General features: G+C 40.8%; 1 long non-coding RNA gene across 3 annotated transcripts in view; it reads right to left on the bottom strand.

The window, feature by feature from the left end:
* The window catches only part of LOC135103651 (uncharacterized), a 272,999-nt gene extending 250,755 nt beyond the window's left edge, over positions 1 to 22,244 (bottom strand). The window contains exons 1-2 of one of the 3 annotated variants that reach the window (XR_010270148.1): positions 22,070 to 22,244; positions 19,551 to 19,725 (exon numbers count right to left, since the gene is read on the bottom strand). This is a non-coding gene — a long non-coding RNA (uncharacterized LOC135103651). The remainder of the gene's footprint in view (positions 1 to 19,550; positions 19,726 to 22,069) is intronic. The other 2 variants (XR_010270147.1, XR_010270149.1) reach the window with 2 other exon arrangements.
* Between the last annotated feature and the right edge of the window lie 256 nt (positions 22,245 to 22,500).

Raw genomic sequence — 22,500 nt, 5'->3', positions numbered from 1 at the left:
GTTCTTTGTATATCAGTTCTCCTCCCTGTCCTCATCTCCTCTTTCATATCGCTCGCTCCCTTTCCTTCCATTCGCGTTTTCTTTTTTCTTTTTTCCGTTCCTCCTCCTTTGGCGTTTCCTCGCCTTTCCCTTTCTTCTCGGTCTGGTCCCATGCTTACCTCCTTCCCTACCTCAGACAGAACAGTCGCGTCCAAAACCTGGACTCTGATTCTCTCTTCCCATTCGTGTCGTTCTCCAGGATCGTTATCCGGACAGAAGCTGACATTCGCACGGTTGAGAGCACCATTTCGTTGGATTCACTCCCGGTCGGTCACTTATCTATATCAAAACGTGGATATCTTAAAGCGAATGTTCTGTTGTACGAGATAGAGGCTTAAGCTGCCGCCATCACACTCCCCTCGGAGGCACACTCCCCTCCCTCGCTATTCCCAAGGATAAGCTCGTCAATAATTTGTCTTCATGGGCAGAGGAAGGACGAGGCATAAAAGGGGGAAAAGTTGTTATATTTATCCATTACTTCATAAGGAGGAGGAAGAAAACAGTGGATGGTAATAATGGGGTACTATTACATCGAGCAGGAAAATATATGACAACCACTCACGGACGTGCCTCTCCTTACGTATACTCGATGCTGTAGCATTCACGGCGCGCTCCAAAGTCTGAGAGATTTCCGTAGCCGAGTGCTTATAATACACTCTCCTATAAAAAATTAATATATATATATACGTATAAATAACTATAACCCTGACGCATAAAATAGTAATATATAAGTGTGCCTTACCGCTGGAAATGATTCTATATATATACACTTATCGGAAAATATTACCAGCTGTACAAGACGAGAAAGATTGTAAGAATAACAACTATGAAAATACAAATGCTGTAAAAGGACAAAGTGTATGATAAAAAAAGTACGCTGAATATGCATCCAGAGTAATAATGCAACGAGAGAGAGAGAGAGAGAGAGAGAGAGAGAGAGAGAGAGAGAGAGAGAGAGAGAGAGAGAGAGAGAGAGAGAGAGAGAGAGAGAGAGAGAGAGAGAGAGAGAGAGAGAGAGAGAGAGAGAGAGAGAGAGAGAGAGAGAGAGAGAGAGAGAAAGGATCTCAAACTCCATTAAAAAGTGGCAACAAACGAGTTCCTATCAGATCCTGGGAGAGATGTGGACCTTAATTTTCTGATACAGACCGCCATCCCTTCTGAGGGAGCCGCCCCCTCGATAGATAAATAATACACAAACATGGCTTAGTAAAAGAAACAATCTGTTCCCTCTGCTGTGAATATTCCTCCTTGCTTCGTTCTAATTATATAAACTAGCCATCACTCACATGGTTTTCTTTACAAGCAGGTGTATCTATGTAAGGGCTGCTGGTAAGTAATAACATAACTAATTCATGATAAAATTGAGATGAGCTATAATTTTCAAACTTTTCCAAAGGTTCAGGGGAGAACCAAGAAGCTCTGGCCAAATATTTGCAAAATTGCTGACCATAATTTCCAGGAACATCAATTTTCCTCTTTTTCGCAGAGAGGAAAGAATGTTACCGAATATATTAATATTTTTTTGGTAGCTGATGCTCATCTCGTCGCTTATTGGACGCCACAAATGACGCGCGTTTGATATCTGGCTGTACTTTGGGTCCCTATTGACAGGCACGCGGGGTACACCTGTCTGGCGTGTACTGTACATGACAGGTGCGCGCCGGCAGGTGGCTCTGAGGAGTGCGCGGCTGGAGGGGGTTCAGGCGTGGTACAAAGAGTGGTTACATGGGTAAACAGCAAGTGTCTTCAGAGAACAGTATGCGCCCTCTGTATCCCGACTTTCATCATCCTACACTTTACATATTACCACAGCTGGCGCCACACGACCCATCAGCCCCACCTGACCGTAAGAGATGTCTCAGAATTTGTCCCGGAGCATCCAATTTTAACTTGCTGCTTTTCACGGGAGAATATCATCGTAGCTTTCCTGGTGTGGCGGCGGCCGTGAGCGGGCAGGAGCGCGGACGGGTATTGCTCAAAGTTTACTATTGGAAATGTTTTTATTTTGGTCTGAGTTGAGGTGAGGCACGTGACTCCCTCGTCTCGTCGCGGCGAGGATATTGGGCCTCGGGATTTCTTTCCCATTCGGCGAGTAGAAAAATTGTGTTCTTACCCGCCATGGAGACAAGTTACGAGTCTCTTTGACGATGTAAAAAAATTATAGCTGGGAGGAACGAGATGACATGCGCTATATATGCCGCACAACGACGCCGTTCGCCTTCCTAACATTCACAAACGCCTTGCTCCTTATTCACCTAAATTCAACCGAACAAAAAAAGAATTCTTTCTCGTGGAAATTTACAAAGGCGTCGTTCTGAAACAAGAAAAACGAATGCCGGCGCGGTAAGTAAAGTAGTTTTAAATAATAATCGGTGCAGCTCACTCTGATGGCGACGACTCACTCCTGCCTCAGATCAATACGCGGCTCATTCCGGTTGCGATGCTGTAAGTGGACACTGTAAAGCTGACGGCTGAGGTGATGCTGCTCCTGCGCTAATCCCGCCTGGTCATGCTACGTCATGTGCGTCACTAATAGGTCACCATGAAAATATATACATTTTTTTATTATATGTGTCTTTTTCATATCTTTCTTTGGAGTAACTTTTCAACCTCCACCTAAAAATTTCTCTCTCTCTCTCTCTCTCTCTCTCTCTCTCTCTCTCTCTCTCTCTCTCTCTCTCTCTCTCTCTCTCTCTCTCTAATCATTTACTCACCAAAACATACAAAACTCTCTCTGAGACCCTTATGCGTTTGGACGGAGGGCGAGGGGCGTTGGGGTGCGGTTGCGTGTGCCCCATGACCGAGCCCCTTTTGTCGTACCATGAAAACAAGATACATCCCTTTCATGACGTGTAATCGATGTTCAGTCTCGCCTTGCACACCCTGGACACGCGGGCTGCTGGTGTTTCCGTCTGTCTTTCTCACTCTGACACACACACACACACACACACACACACACACACACACACACACTCGCAATCTCTCTCTCTCTCTCTCTCTCTCTCTCTCTCTCTCTCTCTCTCTCTCTCTCTCTCTCTCTCTCTCTCTCTCTCTCTCTCTCTCTCTCAATAATATAAATGGATTTTCAGCGACTCATATTAAGTGGAAACAAAACTGAGTAGATGTAGATGATGACAGTAAAACTTTCAGTAAAGAAAGAACCACTGAGATTGATACATTACAAGGTTTTAGAGAGAGTACATAAAATCCTGTGTAATGATTAAAATGAAGCTCCTTATTCTAAGTAAAAATTATAAACTGAAACAAACGGTTTGTTCCAGTCTTTAGGATATCAATATTTATTTAAATATTCTTTATCTAAAATTTAACATTTGAAGTCCAATTTATCCTCTTCTCGAACGCATAAATCCATCATCCGCAGAAGCCCACACGCGCACTGGCTGGTGCTTTGCTTCTCCTGGCATTAACCGAATATCGTGAGGTTTCTCCACATTCCAAGCTGCACGAAAATCTTTCTTCCCTTTTATGCGGTTTTAAGCGCATCACATGTATTGATAACATGAAAATTTCCAAGGATGCTGCTTGGATCATGCAGTCAGCGCCTTCCCATATTTTGCCAGACAATATACCTTCTTCAGTGCCTTCCTATGACACTCCTTGTGAGTCAGTGAGCAATACTTCCCTATCTGTCTCTCCCCATTACCTCCATCCCTCCTCTTTCACCTCTATGTTGTGTTCAGAGCGGAAGGGAGATGTGAACAGAACTACTCTCTCCTTCCCACCTCTCCATCTCTCCACAGCAGCACTACACCCTCGTCCTGTCTCTCCACGCCACGACAATGAACATAATTCCTTCCTGATATAACACCACCTCCCGTTTTGATCTCTGTTTCTCGATGTCTGTCCGTCTCCCTCCCCATCTCTCTCTCTCTCTCTCTCTCTCTCTCTCTCTCTCTCTCTCTCTCTCTCTCTCTCTCTCTCTCTCTCTCTCTCTCTCTCTCTCTCTCTCTCTCTCTCTCTCTCTCTCTCTCTCTCTTCTACAACATTCCCTACACACACATAGGTGTGAGAGAGAGAGAGAGAGTGAGTTTTGTCGACAATGTGGGTACTTTCTATAAAACTGCTTTTGGTGCATCTCTTATTCCGTAAAAGTTTCAGTAAAGAGCGGAGCACCAGAACGCAGCACCGCCCTGGCTGTGCTAAGTTTGGAAAAATGCGTCGTTACTGCTGCAAATCGCTCTGTTTATGAGCACAGCGGCGACAGCTACAGACACAACCATGAAAAATGGGGCTCATTAACTCTCAACCAAAATGAAATTCCGAGGGGAACTATATGCAAACAGTTGAGCGATTAGCATTCATGAATTTTAGTTATTAGGATGCACGGCTGTATCAGTAACCTATATAAAAATCATGCAACCGTTCTACAGGGAAGTGTTCCACGTCAGTAAGCACTAAAATGTAAATGAAAAAATAGAAAAAAAAAATGCCTTTTTACATTAATAGTATAAATTATTCACAACGTATTGACTGCAGTAAGAATATAGTTTGAGATCCATTCAGAACTAGAGACACGCAAACACGCCTGAAAAGAAGTTAAGAGGTATTCAGCATTAGGTAACACATAGTCGAGGGTTATAAGGCACGGACCTGGCATGTGAGGTTAGCATCGACAATAGGAATTTTGCGTAAAAACGCAAAAAAAACTAACACTTATCACACACCTTGTTCTTGAGTCCCGGAGCGAAAGGTTACAAGAAGGCAGATTTGATTACTTAAAAGCCCGTGTTCTTCACTAAAGTAAATGAAACTAAATGTACGACAAGGTGAATTATAAAAGGTTTGAAAGAGAAAAAAGAATGTTTTACGAGTAAACAGTTATAAATTAAAAAGAAAAAAAATATCTACAGTATATCTATCTACCAATAAATCTATATCTATTTATCTCTCTCTCTCTCTCTCTCTCTCTCTCTCTCTCTCTCTCTCTCTCTCTCTCTCTCTCTCTCTCTCTCTCTCTCTCTCTCTCTCTCTATATACTCGTATATATATATATATATATATATATATATATATATATATATATATATATATATATATATATATATATATATATATATATATATATATAATATATATATATATATATATATATGATGAAGTTCCGAGATCCAGTAGAGGTGAACAGGGAAATCATCGAGTTTTTCTTTTCTTCACTTTATTTCTTGCAATATTTCATCTTGATAAAAGGCATCTTCATGCTAAAAGACCTATTTTAAAATGTATCTGTTTAGTGATTTAGCCTGAAGATGCCCCCTGTGTAGGTGAAACGTTGCAAGAAATAAAGTGCAGAATAGAAAAACTTGGATGTTTTCCCTTTTCACCCTCTTATATATATATATATATATATATATATATATATATATATATATATATATATATATATATATATATATATATATATATATATATATATATATATATATATATATATATATATATATATATATATATATATATATATATATTCTTCTCCGTTGGGCTCCTCCGATCACAATCTTATATCTGTATCTTGTCCTATCGCTCCAATCCCCCTAAGCGAAGGTGCCTCTGGCGTTTTGCCTCTGCTAGTTAGGGGGAACCTGAGGAGGTATTTTGCTGATTTTCCTTGGAATTACTACTGCTTCCGTGTCAGAGACCCGTCTTTGTGTGCTGAGCGCATAACAGAGGTGATAGTGTCTGGCATGGAGGCGTACATTCCTCACTCTTTTTATCGTCCTAAAACCTTCCAAACCTTGGTTTAACACAGCTTGTTCTCGTGCTATACATGATAGAGAGGTGGCCCACAATAGGTACTTAAACCTTCCATCACCAGAATCTCATGCACTTTATATTTCTGCCCGGAACCATGCCAAGTCTCTTCTCCAACTAGCCAAAACCTCCTTCATTAACAGAATGTGTCAAAACCTTTCAAGATCTAACTCCCCTCATGACTTCTGGCATCTAGCCAAAAGTATCTCCTATAACTTTGCTTCTTCTTTCCCTCCTCTATTTCAACCAGATGGCACCACTGTTATCACATCTATTTCTAAAGCTGAACTCATTCGCTCAAACCTTTGCTAAAAACTCTACCTTGGATGATTCTGGGCTTGTTCCTCCCTCTCCTCCACCCTCTGACTACTTCATGCCACCTATTAAAATTCTTCGCAATGATGTTTTCCATGCCCTCGTTGGCCTAAACCCTCGGAAGGCTTATGGACCTGATGGGGTCCCTCCTATTGTTCTCCGAAACTGTGCTTCCGTGCTTGCACCTTGTCTAGTCAAACTCTTTCAGCTCTGTCTGTCAACATTTACCTTTCCTTCTTAATGGAAGTTTGCCTACATTCAACCTGTTCCTAAAAAGGGTGACCGTTCTAATCCCTCAAACTACCGTCCTATTGCTTTAATTTCCTGCCTATCTAAAGTTTTTTTAATCTATCCTCAACAGGAAGATTCTTAAACATCTATCACTTCACAACCTTCTATCTGATCGCCAGTTTGGGTTCCGTCAAGGCCGCTCTACTGGTGATCTTCTGGCTTTCCTTGCTGAGTCTTGGTCATCCTCTTTTAGAGATTTTGGTGAAACTTTTACTGTTGCCTTGGACATATCAAAAGCTTTTGATAGAGTCTGGCAAAAAGCTTTGATTTCCAAACTACCCTCCTACGGCTTCTATCCTTCTCTCTGTAACTTCATCTCAAGTTTCCTTTCTGACCGTTCAATTGCTGCTGTGGTAGACGGTCACTCTTCTCCTAAGTCTATTAACAGTGGTGCTCCTCAGGGTTCTCTCCTGTCACCCACTCTTCCTATTATTCATCAATGATCTTCTAAACCAAACTTCTTGTCCTATCCACTCCTACGTTGGTGATACCACCCTACACTTTTCCCTGTCTTTTCATAGCTTTTCCCTGTCTTTTCATAGACGTCCAACACTTAAAGAAGTAAACTGTTCACGCAGGGAAGCCACAGAACGCTTGACTTCTGATCTAAAAATTTCTGATTGGGACAGAGCAAACTTGGTATTGTTCAATGCCTCAAAAACTCAATTCCTCCATCTATCAACTCGAAAGAACCTTCCAGACAACTATCCCCTCTTCTTCAATGACACTCAACTGTCCCCCTCTTCTACACTGAACATCCTCGGTCTGTCCTTTACTTATAATCTGAACTGGAAACTTCACATCTCATCTCTAGCTAAAACAGCTTCTATGAAGTTAGGCGTTCTGAGACGTCTCCGCCAGTTTTTTCACCCCCTCCCCAGCTGCTAACTCTGTACAAGGGCCTTATCCGTCCATGCTTTACATGTCTGGGGAGGTTCCACTCATACTGCTCTTCTAGACAGGTTGGAATCAAAAGCTTTTCGTCTCATCAACTCCTCTCCTCTAACTGACTGTCTTCAGCCTCTCTCTCTAGGCCACAATGTTGCATCTCTAGCTGTCTTCTACCGTTATTTTCATGCTAACTGCTCTTCTGATCTTGCTAACTGCATGCCTCCCCTCTTCCCGCGGCCTCGCTGCACATGACTTTCTTCTTTCTCTCACCTCTATTCTGTCCACCTCTCTAACGCAAGAATTAACCAGTATTCTCAATCATTCATCCCTTTTTCTGGTAAACTCTGGAATTCCCTGCCTGCTTCTGTATTTCCACCTTCCTATGACTCGAATTCCTTCAAGAGGGAGGTTTCAAGACACTTATTTATCAAATTTTGACTACTGCTTTGACCCTTTTATGGGACTGTCATTTCAGTGGGCATTTTTTTTTATTGGATTTTTGTTGTCCTTGGCCAGTGTCCTACCTACATAAAAAAAATTATATATATATATATATATATATATATATATATATATATATATATATATATATATATATATATATATATATATATATATATATATATATATATATATATATATATATATATATATATATATATATATATATATATACAGGGTGTCTCAAAAAAATGTACTCACTCTTAGAATTATGAGAAAACCTTTATTTATGGACATAGAGTGAAATGAAATAGCATCGAATACATGAGACAAATGTGTTTGAAGAATCATGTTTGCAAATGTTCAAATTGATGACCATTATTGTCCAGACAACGCTGATAACGCGCACCAAGGGATTCGCAAACGTCGCGAAACATGTCATTAGGAATATCACGACATTGTCTTTCAATTTCTAATTTCAATGCATCAATTGTCCTTGGTTTGTTGGCATAAATGTTGTCTAAATGGTGTCCTGCAAATCCTCACGTAACAATTGAACGCCATGTAAACTTACCAGGAGTAACAGTGTGGTGAGGAATATCCGCATTGGGCATCATAGGACATTTCTTTTTCAACGAAACTGTCAATGGTGAGAGCTACCTCAACTTGCTTCAGGAATTTGTTGGTCCACAAATTACAGAGATGTTTGGTGAAGACAGCGATATTTACTTTCAGCAAAATGGAGCACCTCCCCACTACCATCGCGATGTACGAGCTTACCTTGATGCAGTGTTTCCTGACACATGGATTGGACGAAGGGGCCCCATTGAATACCCTGCGCGTTCCCCAGACCTAACACCCATGGACTTTTTTTTATGGGGATACTTAAAAGACAACATTTATGCCAACAAACCAAGGACAATTGATGCATTGAAATTAGAAATTGAAAGACAATGTCGTGATATTCCTAATGACATGTTTCGCGACGTTTGCGAATCCCTTGGTGCGCGTTATCAGCGTTGTCTGGACAGTAATGGTCATCAATTTGAACATTCGCAAACATGATTCTTCAAACACATTTGTCTCATGTATTCGATGCTATTTCATTTCACTCTATGTCCATAAATAAAGGTTTTCTCATAATTCTAAGAGTGAGTACATTTTTTTGAGACACCCTGTATATAGAGAACCTGTTTTTATATTAAGGGCGTGTACAGGCTTTGGATAGATAACGTGAGTCATGGGCCAGTGGTCCGCTGGGAGCAGTACGAGAACAGCAGGCCATACATAGGGGCGGCTGTCTCCCTCCAATAAAGAACACAAATAACGCCCCCACTGACCTCCCTCCAACAAGTCCCGCCAGATAGCCTCGGGTCGTGTTGGGGAATTCATAAATTCTTGCCAGGATCAGACGACTGGTCGAATACTCTGGCTGCTCCTGAGTTTACATCAGCATCGATTTTACAGTTAATATCATTAAATTAAGTTTATCTTAAAACAAGCAAAATGAACGTCCATAAATATCTATCAAACAATGCATGTTTTTCTTCCGTGTGTTGGAATATTAGTTTGGCCTTTCAAAACGATATTGCAGGTATACGTTTTTCTTATTATCGATCATAAAAGAACAAAAAGCGTAAAGCCAGAATATATCACCCTGGTACACAAACAGCTCCTCAACTATGGTCCCTACACATTTGGTGCACGCCCCGCCCCAAGCCATCTCCGTCACCAAGATCCATGTCTTCATCAATACACTTACATATTTCAAGCACAGCATGGGTGCGATGTTTTACCACAGGGAAAAACATCAGCAACATGTTTCTTGCCTAGACTAGTCACTTCGGTTAATACTACCCAATATATTATTTTGTCAGTAAACAATCTGATGAACTCATGAACATGCACGCCTCACGTCTGTCAGCATTGTCGATACTTGATGTAGGTACTAGAGAAACCTGCCAAACCTGCAAGTCTGACAAGCCCACATGACAGTTTCGATTAATCTGTGTAATATTATTGTTTATCAGTACTACCAAGGAAAGCCACTGGGTACACTATTTCTGGTGTGTCCCGGGAGTCTGCATCCATACACTCTGCTGCATTTCCTCAGCCTCGCCCCAGACATGAGTGTCCCTTGTTGTCGCGCAAAGGAAGATAGCAATATTAGGTACACCCAAAACATCACCTGCATCTCAAAATACGTATACATACATGAGTGTTTACTTTACTGTGTAGTGTAGTGATGGTACTTTTATGCATCTCAATTAATACAAATAATGAGAGAGAGAGAGAGAGAGAGAGAGAGAGAGAGAGAGAGAGAGAGAGAGAGAGAGAGAGAGAGAGAGAGAGAGAGAGAGAGAGAGAGAGAGTCCTGCTTCTAACCTTGCATTATTATTACCATTATTATTATTATTATTATTATTATTATTATTATTATTATTATTATTATTATTTTCTTCATATCATAATTATTACCATCACTATTATTACTACTTTTATTATACAATCTTATATAGCCACTGTTAATCAAGGATGAAATTATAGCTGTAATTACATTTCCTAAACTAATAAATGTAAACTCCGCGCTCAGGGAGAATGGTGACGAGTGGTGAGGGGCGTGGCGAGGGTTGTCAAGGCCAGCAAAGGCACCCCTTCCAGTCAGCCTGCAGGCAAGATTTTTCTTTCCCTCCCAAACACAGAAAATATATATCATGCTCCGTTATTTTGTTCCCCTTTCAGTGTCTATTAATTTCATGATTTAACTCGCTCTTCCACGGCAAGGGAGGGGCAAGGTATTGTGTTTATTGTTGTTATAACATTGACTTTGTGATGATGATGAAAATAATTACAGTATATTAATAACAATAACAATAATAATAATTATATTATTATTATTATTATTATTATTATTATTATTATTATTATTATTATTATTATTATTATTATTATTATATTAATCATTTCTATTAAAATAATTATAACTATTATTACTATTACCATTATCATTAGACTTTGTACTATTACTACCATTATTGATGATTTTCTTACCACTTTTACCATTACAAACATTATTAACATTTCCATTATTAACACCGTTCCATTATTATCACCGTTCCTGTTACCATGATTTAATATCAATGATGGTATTTTTCACATGTAATGTCAAGGATGAGATCAGCATGACACCTGCGACCTTCAACACGCGAGCTGATTAAGGTGTCGCCAGGTGGGAGTGTGGATGACTGGTATTAGGATAATGAACCAAGGAAACATCAAGACGCCAATGCCAGATATTCAGACACATAAAAAGAAAACAAAAAGTTTGGATCTTGCCTTTTCTTCAAGCCTTAGAAGTTATTCTCACTAGTGTATAATTCAGTAGACAGCAAATATTGACCAAAAATAATTGTTTAGATTTATTTTTTTCTTTATGCCTTAAATGATTACTTTAATTTTACCAGTATATAATTCGGTGATCAGGAAATGTTGACGAAAATTATTTATCATATATGTTCAAAGTAATATATCATTCTTCTTTCATCTCTCCTCTTCTTGTTCTTGTTTTCCATACTATTTCCACCCTTTCGTACTCTGCGTGCATAGAGTTAAAGGTTATCATAATGAAATATGCCTTCATCAATTATGTTACCAGCCATTCTTCGTATTATCTTTCTTCGCTTCCTTCACATTCTTTCATTATAATAATTCTCGTTTCTCATCACTCTCACCTCTTTTATTTATTATTTTCTGTCCTTATAATTTAAACTTGCCTCTCTCTCTCTCTCTCTCTCTCTCTCTCTCTCTCTCTCTCTCTCTCTCTCTCTCTCTCTCTCTCTCTCTCTCTCTAGTATTTATCCTTCCTCCACACTTTCCTTTCTTCCCTATTTCCTTCCTTCCTTCCTTGCCTCCTTCCTTCCTTCTTTACTTTTTCTTCCTTTTTCCAAGACCTGAAAATCCTTAGACTGAGGAACTCTTAATCATTCTCCCAGCAAAACCTCTCTCTCTCTCTCTCTCTCTCTCTCTCTCTCTCTCTCTCTCTCTCTCTCTCTCTCTCTCTCTCTCTCTAAATGTAACAACATGCCTCCACTCTTCCCTAGCACCGGTATGTGTGTTCCCGTGGCCTGCTTTAGTGTTATTTAGCAGGCTCGACTTGAACGCGCATTTCATTTAAGTTATTGCTGTTGCAACGCCATTCCTTGAGCACCACCGGCACGGCAGGCCAACTACAAGCTTAATGACCCTAGTGAGGTGCTATTAAGAAAGTTATTCAAGAGCATTCATTATCTTGTATGAAGTAGCAGTGTGTGTGTGTGTGTGTGTGTGTGTGTGTGTGTGTATGTGTGTGTGTGTGTGTGTGTGTGTGTGTGTGTGTTTCTGTCCTCGCCCAACGGTAAACAGCAGCTTGAGAAGACCGGTTGCTGCCGCTATAGGACCGTCAAGCCGCAGAGGCGACAATAGAGCGCATTACTATCGGACTAAAACCTCTATAAACGATTCGAAACGCGGAGTCTGAAACGAGCCATTCCGCGTCACAACACCACCTTTATCGCCAGCACCTGTTTGGCCGCCATACTTACTGTTCTGTTTAAAATCCTGCCTCCCGCACTCATGAAAATACCCCTTTAAAAGTTTGTTTTTCTTTGCCTACTGGCTACAGGAGCTCAACTCCGAGGACTGTGTTGGAAAATGAAAGAGCAAAGGTAAGTTATCAAGAAAGACAGAACGGCCAGGTATCACCCACCTCAAGGTGCTGACAGTGCTTGAATCCCATTACTACTGTATTTCTCTTCTTCTCACACTCCTAAGCGAGATCCACGACCTGTGTACATTTCTGCTTACCGAATGGAAGAAAGGAGAGTGGGCATATGTTTCTCCTTTCATCCAGAATCGTCATATCGTCAGTAGTGGCCGTATATTAACTTTTTTTCAGGTTTTTATAACATATTCTATTTGATTTAAGATTATGGTACAAGTCATGAATGTAAGTTTAATCAGCAAAATGTTAAAAATCATATTTCTATGTTTTTTGGTGATCAGGGTGAGCACGGAGAGGAAGTCGGCTGGCAAGGGTTACAAAACAGTCCTTAACAAAGACAAGTCGCCCATGACGGCCGCCAGGAGGAGGCCCGGTGTAGACGATTCCATATTAAATGTTATGGCTGGTACGGTGGAGCAAGTCAAGATGCCTATGTATTCAGGCAGGTCCTCCCAGGGACGGCACTGCAAGCCCAGTTGCAGCTTGACTCCCAATATTTTTAATAAAATCATAATCTTGGGAAATTCAAGAATTCCAGCTAAGCATATTTCATGTAGTGTGGCCAAAAAGAACCTTCGTCAAGCAATTAGTGCTTTAGATATTGCCTGCAGGAAGAACAAAGATAAACACCGAAAGAAAGAAAAGCGTGGATCACGAGCTACTTCAACGAACAGGTACAAGATAAGGAAACCCAGAACTGAAGAAAGCAGGCAACTACGGCTTACTTCAAAAAGGCTCAAGACGGCGATGCCTAAAAGTGGAGAAAAAGTCAAGCGACAAAGAGCCGCCTCGGACAGACGCAAAATGTTGAAACCTGAAACTGAAGAAAATTTCGGAGGACAACGACGGACAAGTACTTCAAAAAGACGCAAGAACGATGCAAAGCCGCGGCTTCCGGCTACTGAAAAGCGAGGCCATGACATTAGGAAGAGAGGGCCTTCACCCGCCAGACACTCTCCGCGTTCACACACTAAGCATAAGAAGCTGGCAACAAGGAGCCGTAAAGATCAGGTCAAAAAAGATCTGGAACACCATGAGAGTAAGAAGAGGCGCAGAGCCACTCGAAAACCAGAGGATGATGACTTGGCATTAAAATCTGGTCACCTTCCATCATCAATTGGTGTGACCGGGAAAATGGAAGATCCCAGTGAGGAGATGAGTGAAAAGCAAACCTCTTTCAAGGAGTTATCCTCGAGATGCATACTTGCCCGCCTAGCAAACGAAGCCTATACACGGAAGGTTGCTCGTAATACTAAACACAAAGATATGAAGAAAGGGCTGCTTTAGGTCATAGTACTGCTGCCCAAGGCAATGGACAAAGGTGAGCACCAACACCCTTTCGAGAGTTGCACCTTCCCTGAGGAACATCTGACAACAATCTTGATGAGCTTCAAGGCCGCTAAACCACTAGTTCTATTGAAAAAAAAAATGTTTTCTTGATACTAGTAATGTAGGTATTTCAAATTAAAAGCTTCAATTCACTTCACAATAGAGTTCAGTTATGCTCTAAGTGTTCAAATAACATTCCAATATTATCTATTAATGAGGGAAATGCAAGATGAAACACGTTATTTCTTTGATTTTCTCCTTGATGTTCCAGTGCCTGTCTTGAAGTGTTCATCCCTCTAACATAACGAAACATTGAGAAAAACAAACGTGCTGGAATGTGGGAGCTTTTCACGAGTTTGAAACCTAGACATCAAATTTCTGGCAATGAATGATATGAATTACTCATGATTTAATATTCCACTATTGCACTTTTTAAATTATAACTGAGCAATGCGCAATGTAATAATGATCTTTTTTTTTTTTTACTTACAAGCTTATTCGCTGCCTTCCAAATATTCGTTAAACTTTCTCCCTTGCAAGTGGAGTCAATTATCCCTTCCAAAATGGCCCCTAAAATTATTTTATATTTACTAGGCAAAAATATGCCTTATTTCACGGACTACAACTAGTTACATATATATTAGAGAAATTACTTCCTCCGTATGATACCATTCTATTGCCCTTCTCTGTCCTTTCACACTGTCGGCCATCAAAAGGGTCACCAGATTAGTTTCACCTGTGAAGCGCGCAACTCTGCCAAACTTGTTGCACAGAACTGATGTCGACTAATAACAACTTCATTCCCAATTCAACTTTTCTGGACGGAATATATGAAAAAAAAAAAACATTAAGGTGAGGAGTAAATCTAATAAAATAAGTGCACCCTACAGAATATGGCACTCTATTTTCTAAATGAACAGACTAGACAGACTGGCAGTCAGTCAGTGAACCCCCAAACGCCTAGACAGCCATTTATTTTTTTATTCTAACAGGTCAGTGCTTGCAAATATTTTTTTCTCTTTGTAACTTTTCATTTCGTTTTTCTTTTCTTTCTTTTTTTTTTTTTTTACATATCTAAAAAATTACCAAGTTTCGAAAATGTTTAAAAACTGCAGAATAGATTTTACATAAAATTCCACCAATAACTGATTGTAGCTATCAACGAGGCTCTGGGCACGACTGGTAGCCTGCGAGCGTCAGGACAGGCAGACGACTGAGACAGACGGACGAACGGACGGACGGACGAACACACACACACACACACACACAGAGAGAGAGAGAGAGAGAGAGAGAGAGAGAGAGAGAGAGAGAGAGAGAGAGAGAGAGAGAGAGAGAGAGAGAGAGAGAGAGAGAGAGAGAGAGAGAGAGAGAATGGAAAAAAAGAGACGGATACTATATTGAGAACGGGGAGAAGATAGGCGGGTGAAAAGTGACAGAAGCGCTCGCGCGCTCGTGCGCACGCACGCACGCACGCACACATGAGAGCACAATGAACCCCGAGGGAACGCCAGGCTTCCATTCTGATACACTGAATTCCAGATACCACTACTGAAAAAAATTATTTAAAAAATCTGGGGTCTATATTTTAATTTTGTTTTCATATTCTACAAATTTACAGTATCTTTGAAGGACTGGTTTTGTAACTTAAATCCAAACGCAACCCTGACTACCACTATATCTATTTTCTTCACACCCACTTCCAGCCCTTAGGGATAACTATCTGCGACCCACTTAGCTCAGATAAATACAGCCCTCATGGTACTGAGCTCGCAGTTCATTCGGAATTCAGTTCCAGTTCAGTTCCACTCAGAGTCGGAGTCAGTCACCCAGTCACGAGCAGTCAGTCTTGGTCTCTCACTCAGTATCACTCACAGTCACAGTCAGTCTTGAGAGACGCTGCTCTGTCATCATCCATATCACTTCAGAAAGAGAGAAACAATCAATCGTCACGTTATAATTTTCGTCTCAACTGTGTACAAACTATCTACTATTAAATCAAGAACTTTCATCATCGTGTCTTTTGTTCGCACATATCAACATATCAACCAACTGCCCACGACCTCCAAGCTACCAGAACTTCTCACTCCGGTCCTCCACGCTATTAACACACCAAGCATCATCAATCGACTGGGCAAGTAACAATCAACTCAGAACAGGCGTTCTTCTTCTCCGGAAACAACCCAACAGTCAGATATTTTCTGTAATGAATCATATGGATTGTATATAGGTTAGTAAATATGCCGAAGGAAACTTTCTACTTTCTTGGGTTTCTATTTCCTCTCACCTCTATTCTGCCCATCTCTCTATTGCAAGTGTTTACCAGTACTTTCAATCTTTCATCCATTTTAATGTTAAGCTCTGGAATTCCTTGCGTGCTTCTATATTCCCCTATTCCTATGATGTACTCTTTCAAGACGCTTATCCTCTAATTTTGGATAATTAATTTCGCTCTTTCCTTTAGGGACTAGCTCCTTAGTAGGCTTTTTTTTTTTTTCTTCTTTGTTGTCCTAGGCCAGACCCCCTCATACATAAAAAAATAAAAAAAAATATTTACTGCAGTAATTGCCTTCAGCGAAATAAATTTAATTATTAGAACATTATTTGAAAATATTGTGAATGCTTTGGAGGTGATGCTAGCCCAGTAGATGTTCATGTACAGCTCAGTCACCTTATGAAAGCTCTCGTAATTTGACTGAATGATGTACACACATAAATAATAAACCTCACTGTCAACAGCCTGCATGACCCGCGCTCATCAATGAATGCAAAACAAAAACAGGCAATTTGAATTTCAGCTTTTCTAGCGCGGAGTACAATAGATACATCCAGATGATGTGTTTAATTGCTCCCCCTGATTAAAGAGCAAACGAACAGCGGTATGATAATAAGTCTTGTAAAATTACAGGCCACTGATTCGTCGGAAATATAAGGCTATTACTCACACTCAGCCGCAGAGGGAGGGGTGGTGGGGCTTTTTGAGAGGGTGGAGGGCAGCGAAATACCGGTGGAGAGGAGAGGGAGGGGAGTAGAAAGAAAGGCTGGCTGATGCACGACAAGAGAAAGGTAAGGAGGGAGAGGAGAGGGCAGAGGATTTAAGCGGACGGAAAAGGAAAGGCTAGTGGAGTAGTGAGGAAGGGCAGCACAACGGAGGGAGAATATGTAGGAGGAAGGTAAACAGGTAAGCACGGAAGGAAAGACGCAGCTCGTAACCTGTTGACCACTACTATTGCAGGTAAGAAATAAAGAGTTGGTTGCCTCCCTGCCTTCGTGTGCACGCCGTTATGTCTTTTTTGGGAGGGGAAGGGAAGGAAGATCGTGACCTTGTCAAGATGTGCTGCAGTCGTTACTTCCCTCCATAAACAGTAGTGCACCAGACCACACACAGCTAGAAGTTAGTGAGTTACACACGGACACTCCTTCTCAAAAGTTTCCAATAAACGAGTAACAAAAGAAAAGTGAATCGTAACATGAACTGTAAATGCCAAACTTTCGAGATTCAGTTCGTTAAAAGAAAATAAAAATCACGTTCGTCATACAACTTTAATTTTTATTTATTTATTTATTCTTTATTCATTTATTTATTTTTTATTTATTTATTTATTTTTATTTTTTTTTTTTTTTGTCTGAAGGGAATAACATTCAGAACAAAAAAATTGGCATCATGATATTGCACCGTACAGGTAAGGATTCATACCTTACCATATGCAACATCTGTTTAGTACAGTCCTCATTCCCCGCGTCCCTCGATCCTCTCTCCACTCGTCCTTTGGACCGCCAATAGCACTTTAGATCTGAACGCTTTTCCACCATTCATGCTGTTCGTTGCTCCTGCTCGTGTCAGTATTTTATCTCCCCAACAGGCCTCAATACCTGCCCTCTTCAGGTCCTCACGCCTCGTCCGCCAAACATTTTCCCATACTGACAGCCCTACGCCAACAGGTCCCCTCACCTCGCTACAGGTGAGCACGCCAGCAGCAGCCATCCATCAGGCCCAGTGTCAACCCCTCGGGACCCTGTTATCACATTCCATAAATCTTGAGGAATGAAACTTCTCAACCACGAGGAATAGAGTCAAAGTTCAAAGACTGCGAACAACTTTCTCGCTTCGCTGTATTTGAATAGCCTTTATAGCAGTTTTTTTTTTTTTATATATACTAAAGACGCTGTAGACTGTGCAGTGAGGGGCGGGGTGTGCAGATACAAAGGTAACATTTCATAATTTTATAAAGCAAAGTTTTGCCCCTAACTCAAACAAAAATCCTTATATGTTCAAAATTTTAATGTGTCTACGTTTATCAGCCGCTTTATTTGATTCTTTTTATCCGAAATTTCAAGAAGAAAATGAAGCAAAGAAAGGAATGGAATTCTGTGTGCAAGGTAATGACGGAGGAAGTGATGAAAAAAAGGAGTGTTCCTGGAGTGGCGCTAAAAATTAATTAACTGTTGAAATGGGTAGGAATGTGGAAAGTGATAGAATGGAGAGGAATTGATAAAATATATCTGTAAGAATGACAAATGTGAAAAGCAAAACTACAAGTGGAATAAATGATGAACGTGAAGGATGTGATGAATGTAATAACTGTTCTCAGGACAATGAAAAAAAAAAAGAGGAAAGAAAGGAATGAATGGTACAGTATGTGAGGGGGTTGTTGGTGTGAACCGCGAGAGGATGGAGGAAAGAAGAGCAAGGCATAACTTAAAATATGGAGAAGGTTACACACTGGTCTGTCGTCAATAGTAAATGCCCATCTAGTGTCGCTCCAGGTCCCTTGGACTTGACATAAAGGGAAAATGTATATCGAGCGTCTGTCAATACTTCGGGGAGTGTGGAGGTGGAGAGGCGGAGGTGGGCACACACAACATACTACAAATACATATATGTACACAAGTATTTGGTTTCACGACTTCCTGATAGACTCAAGACGCTAATAACCACAAAACTGTGTTCGTGCATATACAGTGCTACATGGTTGCTTGCATTGGAGGGAGGTGGGGAAAACGTGAATTCTTTTAGCTTTATGGACACAACTTCAAGGACTGCAGAGGCAAGGCATCCATCACGCGTTAAGTCCACCAAGCTCCTGTCCTACATTCCTCTACTTTGATTTGCTATTCAGGCATAGAATACTCTATTACATAAAGACCCATTATTGAATTGTGATGTGCGTAGCTGACTTAACCAGACATGAAAACATGTAGCATATTATCATAAAGGAAAGGGGAGTTAGAACATGCTAAACCTTTTTGTCTTTTTATTATTATTATTATACAAAGTAGAAAATAATATTACTAAAGACTTAAAAACGATTCAGTATTAATAGTAATCAAGGTTCCCCATATGATTAATATTTTTTTTTTTCAACACGAGCCTCGGAAAAATATAACCACACAAAGTGAAAGGACGTCGGAAGAAAGCCCACATTCTTACTTGAATTATATTTTCAGATCTTCTGCCTCAATTTTGTTTTTTAATGCATAAATCAGTCCAACTTTCTATTCATCATGTTTATCAAATGTGTCCCGTGACTGACGACATAACCAATCGGAGTCCTTAATAGCATTACTTGTTGTCACAGCAAGAAATGAAAAAAAAATAAATAAATAAACAAACGAAAAATCATTGCATATCTTATTGAAGTAGCCATCATCATCACCACGATCAACATGAAACACGACAATGCATAGTAATAATGCACAATAAAAATTTCGTACTCACCAAGAAGAAACACGCAGACTCAGAACACAATGCTTCAAAGTGTTCTGTGCTCCGCCACCTTCCTTTGCTATCCGCCACAGTCTCGCCATGGTAATCACTGAGTCGTTGAAGTTGAAGAAATTATGTGGCATCATTCTGCTGATACCGCTTTGCTGTTCTTCTGGATGTGATTTTTCTGTAACCAAGAGTGACTATTTTCAGTTTAGAGGAAGGCACGACATCCATCAAGAACTTACCAACTAGTATTCAAGTTCTGTCCGAGTGGCGAGATGTCATTCCTTATCTTTTCTGCTAGGAGGCGCAGCCAGCAGAACTCACGTCCCGGGAGACAAAAAATATTACAGATTTTATATGATACACAAATTCGTACACTCAAACTATGATAAATTACACGTCAAAAAAAAAAAAAAGACAGTGTATGGTTTTAATGTTAGAAGCTTGGTTCATTATTACGGGTGACGCTAACAGAAAGTAAAATTAAACACTGGATCATTGCTTCATGAAATAGAATATAACTCTCGGAACCTAACCGATAAATAAAAGGCATTTTACCGGAATACAAGGCAGGCAGGCAGAAGAGGAAGCCAGTCTGATCAGATAACTCTTTCACATCAATTTCACATTTCCCTCACAATCCTCCTCTTCCTCCGCCCCTGCCTCCCTCCCTCCCTCCGTCCCTATCTGCCTCTCATCCCTCCACCTAAATTCCTTTTTTTCTCCCTTCCACCTTAAACCATTTTACACGCTTTGCAATTTCCTCCCACCCTTCCACTACCGTCCGCAGTTCCCTCACCAACAGAAACACGCAACCAATACAATCACCACCACCACCACCACCAACAACAACAACAACAACCACAATCATCCACATACACACAATTCACCCGTCATAACTCACCCATCTGCTCACACACACACACACACACACACACACACACACACTCTTTCATTTACGCCGCAATAAAGTATAAATACGTCCAAGGAAGCGGAACATACCAAGGAGTGTGGCACCGCCCTTTAATGGTACAATTTCTCAAGTCTCCCTCCCGTTCTCCCCAGCCCAGCCCCGAAAGAGTCTGACTTACCGAGATGCTGCCCCCCCTTCCTCTCTCTCTCTCTCTCTCTGCGTCGGCGAGGAGAGGTGTAAGAAAAATATAAGGCATCGGTCTTCCTCCCTTTTCCCTTTCCTTCCTTTTTCGGTTTGTCTAGTGAGGTGGAGAGAGGAAAAAGTAAATGGTAAATCCAAGTTTTCTGGTTCTTGTGATTGCGTTCTTGCCTGTGTGTCTGAAAGAGAGAGAGAGAGAGAGAGAGAGAGAGAGAGAGAGAGAGAGAGAGAGAGAGAGAGAGAGAGAGAGAGAGAGAGAGAGAGAGAGAGAGAGAGTCTACAGTGTGTGTGCTCGCGCCGGTGAGTGAGCGAGCCAGTCAGGTGTGAATGTCTGAGTGCTCGCGTATCTATGTCTGTCTGCTTGCTTGCTTGCCTGTGTGTGTGTGTGTGTGTGTGTGTGTATGCACCTTTATTTTTATGGTACAGATCAGAAAGTTAACTTGTATGAAAGATGAAAGGAAGACATGAAGCAACTAATTAGAAGAAAAAAAAACGGGCACCTTTTAACATATTCTAAAACTGCATAATTGGAGAATCCACATTCATGACTGGCTTTTTATAGAAACGATTCCCCTTGGTGAATGTACAAGAGAGGTGAAAGATGATGATGATGATGATGATGAGGAGGAGGAGGAGGAGGAGGAGGAGGAGGAGGAGGAGGAGGAGGAGGAGGGGGGGGAGAAAGAGGAGGAAAATGGAGAGAAGAAAAGAAAAGAAAGGGAGAAAGAAAACAAGAACTGGTGAATTATTATAAAGAGAAAAAGAGGAAGAAAATCAGAAAATCTTAATTACGTTTGTGGAATATAACAATGGTGATTAATAATAGGTTTAAATACCTGGCGGTGTGCGAGGGGTGAAATAACCATAAAATCTCGTGCTGAAATACTCGTATTTGGTGCACTTTACAGTTTACTCACATTAGCCACTTGAGGCGCTCTTCGCTTCCCTGCCCTCACGTAAAATCCACGCCAGGCATTCCTTTCTGCCCCTTTCACTCACGCTCACCACTCTGCTCTGAGGCACTAACACCGGCCTGACAACCACTTTTATAATTGCTGTTGTTTGATATGTTAGATACTTCTTTTTGAGCTTAATTATTGTACAGCGTGTCAGTCTATCACTACAGTCATTATTACAAAAAAGAACATAGTATTTTTAATTTCTGCAATATCATAGTTATTATCCCTTAGTTCAACTACATCAATACCTATGATACAGAACTCTCGGTAACGCTCTCGGTAACTCTCTGCTGCTTTGACCCCACTGCCTGTCATCGACTTTCCGTGCTCATGGCGGCCTCTCCCCAGCTCTTTGTGGCAGGTGAAGGAGACCTAAACTTCACCCCAGCTTTAGTTACCCGTCTTTGCTACATTGTGCCACGTAAACTAAGTTCATCATCTTCTTTAGCACTTACCTAGTTAGCAAAGCCTTCAATGTCATGATACTGAGCGGTATGCAAACACTCGGAACAAAGTATTTACGTGTAACTCTCTCAACGAATATCAGACAACTGCCTGGCGAAAGCCCGCCCGGCGCCTGCGTGCTCCGTCCGCTGGTTGCCTGCCTTGTTTGGTTATTATTCACTAATTTATGACAGGTGTTCAGGCAGAGCGCCTTTTCTGCCACACATTTCTTCATACAAATATTTTCCACACTCTCATACACTTATTTCACTTTCCATCTCAATTATACATGAAAACAAGCGTTTTCATCACCTTTAATTCTCGAACATCAGGCTGCCGACAACACAGCAGAGCCAGCAAAAAAAATACTGTTCCGACTCGTGACGTCACGCTAGTTAGCCTGTCGTTCAGCTATTGATAATCTGATGTATTATCAGTTACA

The sequence above is a fragment of the Scylla paramamosain genome, chromosome 9 (assembly GCF_035594125.1).
Source record: "Scylla paramamosain isolate STU-SP2022 chromosome 9, ASM3559412v1, whole genome shotgun sequence".
Lineage (NCBI taxonomy): Eukaryota > Metazoa > Arthropoda > Malacostraca > Decapoda > Portunidae > Scylla > Scylla paramamosain.
Note: the sequence above shows the minus strand (reverse complement) of the source record. Positions and strands in the feature narration are given on the sequence as shown.